Source organism: Haliaeetus leucocephalus, unplaced genomic scaffold (genome assembly GCF_000737465.1).
Source record: "Haliaeetus leucocephalus isolate CR32 unplaced genomic scaffold, Haliaeetus_leucocephalus-4.0 Scaffold339, whole genome shotgun sequence".
NCBI lineage: Eukaryota > Metazoa > Chordata > Aves > Accipitriformes > Accipitridae > Haliaeetus > Haliaeetus leucocephalus.
In genome coordinates, this window is record NW_010972775.1 from 8,865,349 (window position 1) to 8,877,004 (window position 11,656).

Genomic DNA, 11,656 nt, shown 5'->3' on the forward strand with positions numbered 1-11,656 from the left:
GCGATTAGTGGGTTTTTTTTTATTTAAGTGTCTTGGTGATCTTCTGTTTCTTCAGTTTTTGCTAATGACTTGAGATGCCAGTACTGGTCGATTTTTTTGGCGGTGCTGATTCAACTTGTGCTGCTGCATTGGCACTTGAGATGCTGGCGTACCACAGCTTCTCTTGCTCTTGCCCCAGTTTATCACCAGTCTATGGCCTCTTCTGCAGGGACAAACAGTTGTGCCAAGCTATAGCACCTTAATGGGGGCCTGATTTCACTGTGTTTGCGTCAGAAGTTTTGCCGCTTCGTCAGGAATAAACTTGGAGTTCAGATCCCTCCTTGAAGCACGTATACGTGTGATAGTGTGGTTTGCTTCCTTTAAGACCAAGTGACTCTCTTAAGTTTTGTTAAGGAAATGGAGAGGAGACTAAAAACTGCATGGTAGCCTTCTGCTTGTTATCTTGCCGGGTGTCTGTCAGTAAGGCTTGAACCATTTTCCTTGTAGACGAAAGTTGCTGAAGGCAGGGCTCGAGATCTCTACCTGCCCATGGCCTTTTGCCGGAGATGTGCTGAACCTCCTGTTACCTTGTTGACTTCGCTGGGTCTGAGTGACGCTCAGCACCCCTCTTCCCCCCCCTGCCCCGACCCTGTGTGAAGTGCCAGCACTACTGTGAATAGGTGAAACCTACTTTCTGATGGAGAGTGATGGGGAGGACGCGAGCACTGGTGCTGCGGGGAGAAGCTGCACGTGCGCTGCAGCAGCCCGTGTGTTTGCATGACATGCTGGTCTCACCTCCAGGTCGCTAACACTGAGACTGAGGTGGGCTTGGGGGAAGTAAGTTTTTGCCTAACTCCACTAGTTTTTTAAGAACATTTCTCAGAAAAGCAAGAGTAGATTTAAAGCTAATGTGTTCTAAATTATGCAGCCGTCACCAAAGGTTTTTAAAAGTGCGTTTAAAATTATTTTTAAATACAAGCATTAAATTGGGCCTAACACATAACTTAATTAGTGGAAATATTCTATAATCAGTGGATTTAACGCAAATATATGTTTAATTTAAGAAGTGTTAAATTCGATAAGGATTGTTTCAAGTAAAATCCAAGGCACAGGCACAGCTTTGTACATTGGTATGTATTATTTTAGAGGTGTTTGTGTGTTGGTGTTTATAATTAATAATGTTAGGTCCCTGTACTTAGTGCTAATTAGTTCTTTACTATACATTGAGACAGAGCACTACTGCACACCAAAGTATGCAAAATACCCAAAGGAAAATTCTGTGATTCTAACAAATGGAAGCCTGTCTGTGTCAGATACTCCAGAACTAAGAATTTGAGACAGTTCTGACCCCTTGTTTACATTATTGGCTTCCTACTAACGTGAGAAATTATTTTGATAGCAGTTTTTGCTAAACTATACAAACTAGTGAATTTGTACCCTGTGTACAGTATTGCAGCAAACACTTTAAATTTGGTTGGTTAGTCCAGCAAACTTTCTGGGTTCATATATTGCACTAAAATTCTGTTGAACCTGTGGCAGGCACATTCCTTAGGATAAATGCAACAAATACGGCCCACAGATTAAAAAAAAAAAGCAAAACAAAAAAACCCCCTTTTTAATGTGTTTCATTATTAAAAGGCAAAATGTCATTAAAAGTGACAGGTGAAATTGTCTTATGTAGCAATGTGCATTGATCTCAATGAGATATTTCTATTTCTTATTCTCTTACATGAGAATATTACAGCAGGAAAAATTAAGTTTAGTTTGCTTCACCATGTTAATACATGATCACAAAACGTGCATGAGTGTTAATGACTTAATCTTGTACAGTACTAGATATATTCCTGTAACCACTTTTATTTTTTTTTATTCTTTTGCTGTATTGAAACTGGTTCAGTGTTAACCAGGTGAGCATAGTTATTCACAAGTTATTTACTTTTTTATGTTAACTAATTCAGCTTAGTTATTGTTGAATATGTTCCTTTCTTGGATTATTTTTTATTGTTCTGGTGTTGAAAAACATTTTTGCATCATTTTATCATGATAAGAATTCATGAAGTAAATAATTTGCAAATAATTGCAATAAGCACTGACTTCTGAACTGAAAAGAAGGAAAGCGTTTCTTGTGCAGTGCATCTGAGGTTCATATAATAGTCTTGTACTATACTGTGCTTTATTTACTGCACCGTAAGGAAAGAAAAATCCCTGTTCCACGTTTTCATTTAGTGCAGGAAATCCAGTTTCTCCCCTTTTCCCCCAGTGTTTTGTTGTCTGTTGTACTGCTGAAACTACAGTAGTTGAATATTGCAGTAGCATTTCAGTTATTTTTTTTATTGAAAGTGCTCAAAAATTGTTTTTTAAATGTTTTCAGAAACAATAAAAACATTTTATATTAAAATTACTTCTGGAGGTTTTTTTTCTAATGTGGAAAATGTGCATTAAGATTGACCTAAAATACAGAGCTTTCTAGTTTGTGTGAAGATAAATCACAGCTGCCCAGCTGTGCCAGCTTGCTGTAGTTGCTGAGCCCAGTTATATATTTAAAGCTGACCATGAAGGTGAATCTTCCTAGCTGGAATGCCTTGATCAGTCTGTGCTCTCAGAGTAATCTCCCGAGAGAAGTTAGTGGTAATAGGCTTCTGACCATTCACTTTATATTCCATTTCTGTAGGTATCCCTTTTAAGTGGAAAGTACTTGTGTGGTGATACTATTACGTTTGGGGGATAAAACCAGCTGCAGCTTGCAGTTGAACCTGACAGTTCAAATTTGCCATCAAACATTGAAATAATATTTTGGCTGAGGCTGTACTTCAGAACGTGGTGGTGATAGGCGTGCTGGTTAGAGCTGTCGTCATGTGCAGTTCCTGTGCCGCATTCATCCCGGTGTGGGTGCTGGTCAAAGTGTTCCTTACGTGTCTGGGTGGTGGCTCTTGCTGTTGTGACATACAACATCCTGTTGCTGGTATAGCCATCCACAGTGGCGGTGCCTGGCTGGTTTTGCTTTTCTACGCTAGTAAAGCACTCTTAAAAGGTAGTGTTATGGTGCAGGTTGGCTTGCTGCCATAAAGGGGAAAAGACGCTGTTTTGATCTGTGGAGTCCTTCATTGGGTTGTAAAATTGTATGTAAACCCAGCAGTATTCCCAGCACAGCCTATGTGAACACAATGGAAAAGTATTGCCACAAGGCAGAAACTGGCTACGAGAAAATGAGGGTGAGGATATTTGGGTTTTCATGCCAAAAAGGTAGCACTGGTTAACAGACTCCATCCCAGACTACAGAGGTGCTGAGATGAGTTGGCCAGTGGCAGATTTGATGGTGGCACAAAATCACTTAGGTTCATCAATAAAGGAAAAGAATCATCAGGGAGACATAAATGAGACAACATGAATGAAAGAGCATCAGAAAGACACATTAATTTTAACATGACATTGGAGAGTATGCTATTAATATATCTCACTGGATTCTAAATTAACAAGCTTTAAGAAGAGTTCTAAATGAACAATTCACAGACATGCTTTCTCCATGTTCCACAGTCAAAAAAATGCAAATTAAAAATTCCCAAGGAATGAAATGGAATATAATGTAGGAGATATAAAAGGCTATTTTAGAAAATGATAGTTCATCTCAAGTAATAATGGGTTTTAATTGGAACCTCTCAGCTGTAGACTGGAAAGAACGGGCCTTAATGGTTAATACTTGGATCTTGCTGCCCTCCTCCCCCTCTTACAAATGGCACGAATTAAGCTTGGATAAGGAGAAGAAGTACGAGAAAAATGTGTAGTGAGGCTTACAAGTTGTGGAATAACTCTGAAAAGCAATTCCAAACTTAAGAAATGAGCCACTGGACGCTTAAGATGTACATTTAAGATGTTTCTGAATAATGCTTCTAAGGGAGTGCAATAAAACTTGCAAACTTAGTGGTTCATGTAAAACTTTTAAGCTGCATAGTGTTTCTAATAGTTACCTGTAATCATCCAGACCAGAAGACCATTACACATCAAGGAGTTAGTGATCCATGTAACAGTTAACAATCAACCTGGATATGCCCAGGCCTCTGCTGTGCTCTGCAGGGTAAACTTGGCCAGGTAACTGTAACAGAGGAGCCTGTGGGCAGCTCCCACTCGGTGCTGGCGATTATGCCACCTGTGTGTCCTTGCCTTTTTCTGAAAGCGCAGCAAGAAGTTCTCATGTGAACATCCTTTCTGCTTGACAGTAGAAATGATGAACAGGGTTGTTTTCTTGTAAGAAAATCCGGTAATAGCTCAAATGACCAAAATGGGGTGACCTTTCCATGGGCAGGATCTGCATGTGGATCGGAGGCTGGTTCCGTGCTGCATAGCTTGGGGATCTGAAGGTATGTAAGACTGTCTATACTGTTCTCTCTTTATAGTGCTAGCTCTAGCTACTATAACAAACCAGCACCTCCTCGTGCATAATTAGCATTACCAAATAAAATTGCAAATCTTACCGTCCCTTTTGCTTTGCCTGCTCAACTTGTTAAAAAAAGAAAAAAGGGTAAATTATAAACTAAGTAAGGCCAGTTCAATTAAGTTAAAAGTGAACTGAGGCCATGGAGAAATTTGCTTAGAAAACATACAGTGCTAAAAAGACGGCACTTTCATTGTGCAGATTGCAGTGTTTAAATACCCAAAATAGAAGATCATCTTGATCTAATGCAGAATATATAACCAACTGACTCTGGTTCCTGGTAGATCATAACATTTCTGCTATGTGCTTTGAATATGTAGGAGATAGATACCCTACTAGTGATGTAAATACTTGAGATATGTTGCCTTGGAACATTTGTGTATCTGTTCTCCAATGGCTTTGTCATGGCTCCTCCTGAGTCTGTCCTTCCTGGGCCTGTGGACCAGATTTTTATGTCTGGTAATGCCTCAGCTCTGCAGACATTAAAAAGGTGCATTTTAGTCCCTGTGGCTCATCTTTCCTCTGTTGTCAGCTCCCCTTTATGTTGATGGTAAGTTATTTATCATTGGCATTTTGCCTATCTACACTACCTAATTAGATGATGCCTAATAGAATCAAATTTTCAGTGGATCTCAGACTGCTGTTTCAAATAATGGCAGCAGTATGCTACTGATCTGGAGCATACTCTATTGCATTGGGGGGGGGGGTTGACACAGATGTTAAAATTGTACTTGAAAAATTGGCCCAAGGATGGAAATGAGTCTCAGGAGCTTGTGAGAAGGTTCCATTTTAACCTACCTATGCATAAAATTAGCCAATTTTGGTAGAAATATTTTCAAGGTAGTATAGAAATTACACCAAATAATCTAAACTTCTTTTTAAAGCCTTCATGTATCTTAAAGGTAGGAAAAAAGATATGCATAGGAAGTTGAAAATACATCTCCATTTATTCAGGAGTTGATAGCCTTATGGCCAGTTATTAACTTGGTTCTAGTGGATTTTTGTGAAGACTAAATTGAACAGAGCGTTACCTGGCTGCTGCTGGGGCTCAGTCCATCTGTAGCCTCCAGTTTTCTGAGCACTGTGTGGAGGAGAGTGGCTAGTAGAAATCAAGAGATGTGTTCCCTGCAGCCTTCCTCAGGTAGCTGACCTACCCATCACTCCACATCTATACTTCTCAACACGCTTAGTTTAGAGAGCTATTGGGCTCCCTCTTCTCAAATATTCTTCATTGTTTTTTTTAGTATGGATGGGAAAACATGGCCGTATAACTGTATTACATCGTCAACTAACTGATTGGGACTCACTCATCTGCTTTCTCCATCAAAAATACCCTTGAGTGTTCAATTTGCCTGCTCCATATCAGTACTTCAACAGGACACTTGTTCAAGGACTGTGATAATCAGTTCCCAGAGAGATCAGGCCAAATTCCTCCTTGCTCTGAGACAAGAAGAGGCATTTTGAAATGTGCTGTTTAAAAAGCTGTGTATAAATAATGTTTACTTCCGACTAGAGCAAAATGCTATTTGATTCTATTTCAAACTGTTTTGAAAATCGGAACAATCCTTTCTGCTAAGTATGTATAGATGAGAGGGGAGATGAAGTGCCCATGTCCAAGAGGCCCTGCTCAGAGGTTCTCATGCCAATGGCATAACTAAAATCTACTCTGACAAGAATTACTTGTGGAAAGCAAAACTAATGCTGGAACCTAAAATGGCTGTCTCTGCAAGAGCAAAATAGGAGACCTCAGTGCTTACTAATAAGGAATTGCTGAAGACCTGTTATGCTGCACAAAACTTTAGAATTATTTTGCTGCTTCAGAAATCACCTGAAGTGGCATTTTTCTATAAATAACATTTACAAAAGGTAGCTATGTAATACAGGAGGATATTTGCTTTTCCCTTTGTTTGGCAGAGGTAATAGTCTTCTCACTAATAGGTATCCTTTTACAGCATGCACAAAGCCCTACATCTTTGTCAGACACCCTGTTTTTTAGGAGTACTTTCTTGTGGGATTACTTTCTGTGCCAGCCAGACCTGAAGATGTGTGGACACTTCTTGGATGGTGTGCTATTACATCTAGTTCAGCCTTATCAGTAATTAATTCCCAGTGGCAACACTTTCAAGTTCATTGGAAGCCAATCAGTGGACCAAGGACAACACATTGAAAATCTGTGTACTCAAAAGTAATTGAACACTAAAAAAAACTCAGGAGTAATTAAAACCAGCTCAAAACAACAATTACTATTTCCATTTTCTTAATGGAATAAGGGAGAAACACTATGAGAAGGAGCATCTTGTGTGAAAATGAGGGGTGAAAAGACAGGAGTGCATGAGTGCTGCGACGAGTCAGAACAGCAGCTTCCTCTGGTCTTAGCGACGTTTTAGGCACTGGCAGAGCATATAGCACATACTACTTCATACAGATATGGAGAATGATAATCTCAAGGTATTTAAAGAAGAAAAGCCCCAAAACGTCATCCCCAGAAAGATGTTAGTTCTGTAACATTGCGATGGGTTGAGCTGTTAGCAGAAATATCCATAATGATCATGTTAACCATGGGATCGATCACTGGTGGTGAATTAAGCTGGGAACACTGTGGCAGCAGTTGACTGGAGCTCAGCACCTCTGGGCTTCTGTTCTGGCAGCTCTCCTCCCCCTCAAGCTGAAAACAGGGAGAGAAAGATGACATCTGAGTGGTGGTGATTCAGACAAGTGTTTACCACTTCATTCAAATGCATATGCACGAAATGAGTGTGACTTTCCACCTCCTTCATAGTTGTTCTTCTTACTATGCAGGTTTGCTCATCAAGCCAGAGAGATTTCCAAAGAAATTGCTTGTAAACTGTTATACTAGTCACAGAAACTAGGAAAAACATTTCTTACATCTTTCCCTTCTCACAGCCTCTCCCTGTGAGAGCTGGGGATCTCAGCAGCTTTCCTGGGGGACAGGGATCTCTGGGGTGGGGGACAGGGATGGAGGAAGATGGCCCAGGGCAGGTGTTAGTGCCTTGGGAACACAGACCTACGCTTAGAGAGCAGTGTTAAATTTCATCTGCAGGCTGCCCTGAAAAGATGCTACTTGAGTGGAGAATTTCTGGTTTACATCTGATCTGTCCCTGGGTGACGGTCACACCTTGCTGTCATCCCACAGGGACAACTAGGGCTGCAGGATTTGAGACAGCTGGAGGCAGTGGCTTGGCAGCAGGCAAGGCAGAAAGCAACACGTGTCCAAACAGAAGATATGTTGCTTTTAAGGGAAAGAAGAAAAGTTGAGGAAAACAGAACCAGTGACTTTGCAGAACTGAGAAAGAAAAGGAGCAGTAAGGGCCTGGTGAAAACCTGAGTGTGAGTTAACAGCAGTCTAGTTGCAATGCAGTGCAGAGACAACAGTCAGTCTGGGGTGACTTTTACTGGACTGAAGTTCTTGCTTACAAAATTTAAACTTTCATCTTTGTATCAGTTTTGCATTGTGTTATCATGGTGTTTGAAATCTAGTATTAAATGCCAGGATCTGGCAGGTATTTGCACGTAACTGTAGAGCCAGGAAGAGTGTTGAGTCTTGGGCTCTTAACTATCTCTGACATTAGTCTCATTAATGAGTCATTGCCATGGTAGTACAGAAACAGAGATTACTAGGCTATCAATAGGTATTTACTTCTCTTAGTCATAGCACTGACTCACTAGTAATATAAATTTTTTTCTATTAATTCCCTCTTGTATGTTGTTTGCCATTTACCTGCCACTGTGACGTTGTGAGTGGTTCATCATAATATTTTCCATTGTATGACTCAGTAAACCAAAAGACAATAGGACAGAAAGCTGTATGTGTCATTCGCACCAGGATTTAATTGTGATTTAAATTACTTCTGATTCCTTTAGTTAAAAAGCAGAGCAGTGAAGATAATTTATCCAACTTGATTTAAAATCCTCTGTAGCAAAAGTGTATCCTATATTTAATAAGATAAAACATACTTTGATGTCACTTGATGTTCTAGCTTTTGTAACTTAGCCATGACTATAGTTAATATATATTCTTAAGATAAAGATTATATTATTATGATAACCCCTTGGAATTCTGAAATCAATCTCCTTTCCCCACATTATTTCCTCCTTTAAGAACAGTGCTTTTTTTTTTTTTTTTTTCAAAGCAGTGCATATTAGAGTGTATGGAATCTCTTCAACTTATAACAACATTTATGATAAAGAAAGATGGAAACCAAATATTGTAAATGTATATAAAATTCAGACCACAGATTGGGTCTATCAGGCTGAACACCATCATCTGAGAGATGGAAAATATTTTTAAAGTTTGTAATTTTTTGATCTTTCATGGACTGAAGGTTAATTTAGATGGCAAGAGAAGTCAAACTTCTTTGTTATCAGATGAGAACTCACTATTGGGATGGAGTAATGAGATAAAATATTAATATGTTTTTAATGGTCTTGATATACAGTTAAAATGTTCCATAGCGCTCAGATGATCCAAATGCAGGTTATTCTCTGCAACTGAAAATCAATTATTTGCAGAAAGAGGAAGAGCTCTTTTCCATTATTAGTCTGTAATTGTGTAAGACCATAAAATATTAAATGCTGGAGATATATATCTTACATAAGAACTGAATGTTTGTTAGCAAACAGACTGTGGTTTTATTTCCCCCTGTTTTCAAGTAAAAGAATAACTAAAAATTCTTTTATTTTGAATGAACTGCTAGTTATCTTGCTGGAACATTGAAGATAACTATTGATCCCACTGAAAATGCACATAGACCTTATCTTACCATATGGATGCCTCTGGGTAAAAACCCAGAAACACAAGCCTTGTTGATAGCAGGTCATCTACTTACGGATTTGGGATCTGACTGTGTTGTAACTCCTGTTCTGGACAATCAGCGGTCTTTCCACACAAAAAATGAATCAGTGAGATCTTATTTGGGGCTGCATTATACTGTGCTACTTAAAAAATGTAATATAACAAATTGAGTGTGCTAACGCCCTGTTGTAAATTTCAAAAGTGAATTATTTCAAATTTCAGGGTTATTGAAATGACATGTTACTCAGAATTTAATGTTTGAGTCTTACAAAAAAAGCCCAATAACTAATGTGCTGATAAAATATTCACAAACAGAACCTTTGTTAAACAGGACTTCAGGAGAGAGTGCTTCTTCTCATAGCCTTCTAGTGTACAGAAAAGCTGAGGCTGAGAATGCGGAAAAACAGACGAGCAGAGTTCAGGCAAGTGACAGTAATGTTGTAGTAGGAGATTTATAGGGAGAAATAAACCAGTATCTTTTTTTAGAGTAAGCAATACAATTTTGAAAAAAAACCCATGAGCTTTTGAGGGTCTGATGCTTTCTGTCTGACATGGTTTGTACACTCTAACAGAGTGTAAGAGGCAGCACTGCAAAACCAGGTATTCACGCTCGACAGCCACAAACCCACATGCTTTTTCTAGCAAGCTGTTAAGAACAATATACTAATCAACATGAGGCTCAATCACAGAAACAAGTGCTTCACAAAGTAACTGGACCTGGAAATCATGCCTGCTGTAACTTAGGCAGGTTTTCCTTGCTTGGCTGTCACCCAGGAACCTCCCACTTAATTTTGGACAAGCTTCTAAACTCGTGCTGGGGGAGTGCTGTAGGGAAGGCTGAGTGAAGGGAACTGCAGAGAGACATTGGGTGGCCAGAGGCTTGATCCAGAAACCAAAGGGGGCTGTTTCTTTTGAACTACCCAACAGCCTATCTGGGTCTTTTTTTCTGAACTTTATCAGTTGGTCTCATAAAAGACATTGTTTCCCCATGTAAATCTACCTGTTCATAGAGGGTCATGACTATGAAGACACTTGCCCAAATGGCACTTTGTCTGTTTCTCAGACACTCACCTGATTTTTCATAGGTAATACCCTATATTTATTTTGGGACATGCACAAACTGATGTTACTGTCGACATCGCCATCCTCGGAGCCTCCTGCTAGCCCTGGGAAGAGAGTGTAAATGTGTATGATAACGGGCACAGGCTTGCCTGAGCCCTGCTGTGGAGTTAGTTAGGTGTTTTGTGGTCTGCTTGGGGCACCGTCTGAAGAGCCGAGCCTGGGTCTGTGTTTGTCTTCGAAAGGGTAGAGTTTCTCATCAGAAGATGAGAGAAGTAGGTCGCCCAGGTTGTGAGGGGCCAGGCTGGATGAGCTGAAAGATGACAAAAGACACTGGTTCCCTGCCAGTACAGGTGCTGCTACATTTGTTTATTGTTCGTGACACACGTGATTTTCTACATGTTCATCCTAAGATGAAGGTACGTCCTCTGCACTCGCGGGCTGCGCAGCGCCTGGGGAGTTTGGCTCAGGCTTGTAGAAAGGCTTACGGCTACAAAGCTCAGGCTAGAACACCCTACTTTATTTATAGTTGTTTTAGCAGAGCTCTTCCTGTTGTCCTCTGTGGGCTGGGAAGGCTGGTGGGCAGGGGGGCACTCCTGAATGATTCACAGGCAGCTGTTGAAGGCAGCATGAATTCAAGCCATTTACAAAACCATCCTGGAACGAGGTCCTTCCAAGGAGAGTGTGGGTAACGGCTGGGAAGCACCACTGAATGGCGATTTGGGAATGATCTCAAGCACCTCCAGCGTTCAGCTGAAATGTTGTTGTGCTCTGTTACTAACGTGTTGCTATACCACTCCTAAGTTTGAACGGCAGGGCGTGGGGTGTAGATTTTTTTTCTAGGAAAATGGAAGTCTTTCCAACATTGTTGCTTTGATTTCAGACAAGGCTTTTACGGTTTATCTTTTTCTCTCCTCTGGCATTCTCCCTGCTCGGGTGTTATGTCAGGTCAGCTCCTCACACAGCAGGGACTTCCTCCTCCCAGTACCCTGGAAGGCAGCAAGCGCTACCTCGTCCTGGCAGGCAAGGTCCCTTCTGCGCATTGACAACGATTATTTTTCTCTCAGTTTTCCCTAAATTTCTGCCGTTCCAGAAGGTTCCCTGGATGCGAGGGGTTTAGGCAAGAGCTCCCATAGCTTGTGCCTGGCCCTCAGAGAAGTGGAAAAGACCCCGACGGTGTAAACCACAGGGAAAATTTTTAGAAAAACGATTTTATTCACCCCACGACCCAGCTAAGGTGTGCCCCTCGGGCAGGGCAGGGACCCTGTGCCTGTCCCTGTGCCCCCCCCGGGGCGAGCAGCCGGCCCTCAGGCGGCCGGTGGGGCTGAGGGAGGCGGGCCCGGCCCCGCGCCTGGGGCCGCGCGCCCCCTCGGGCT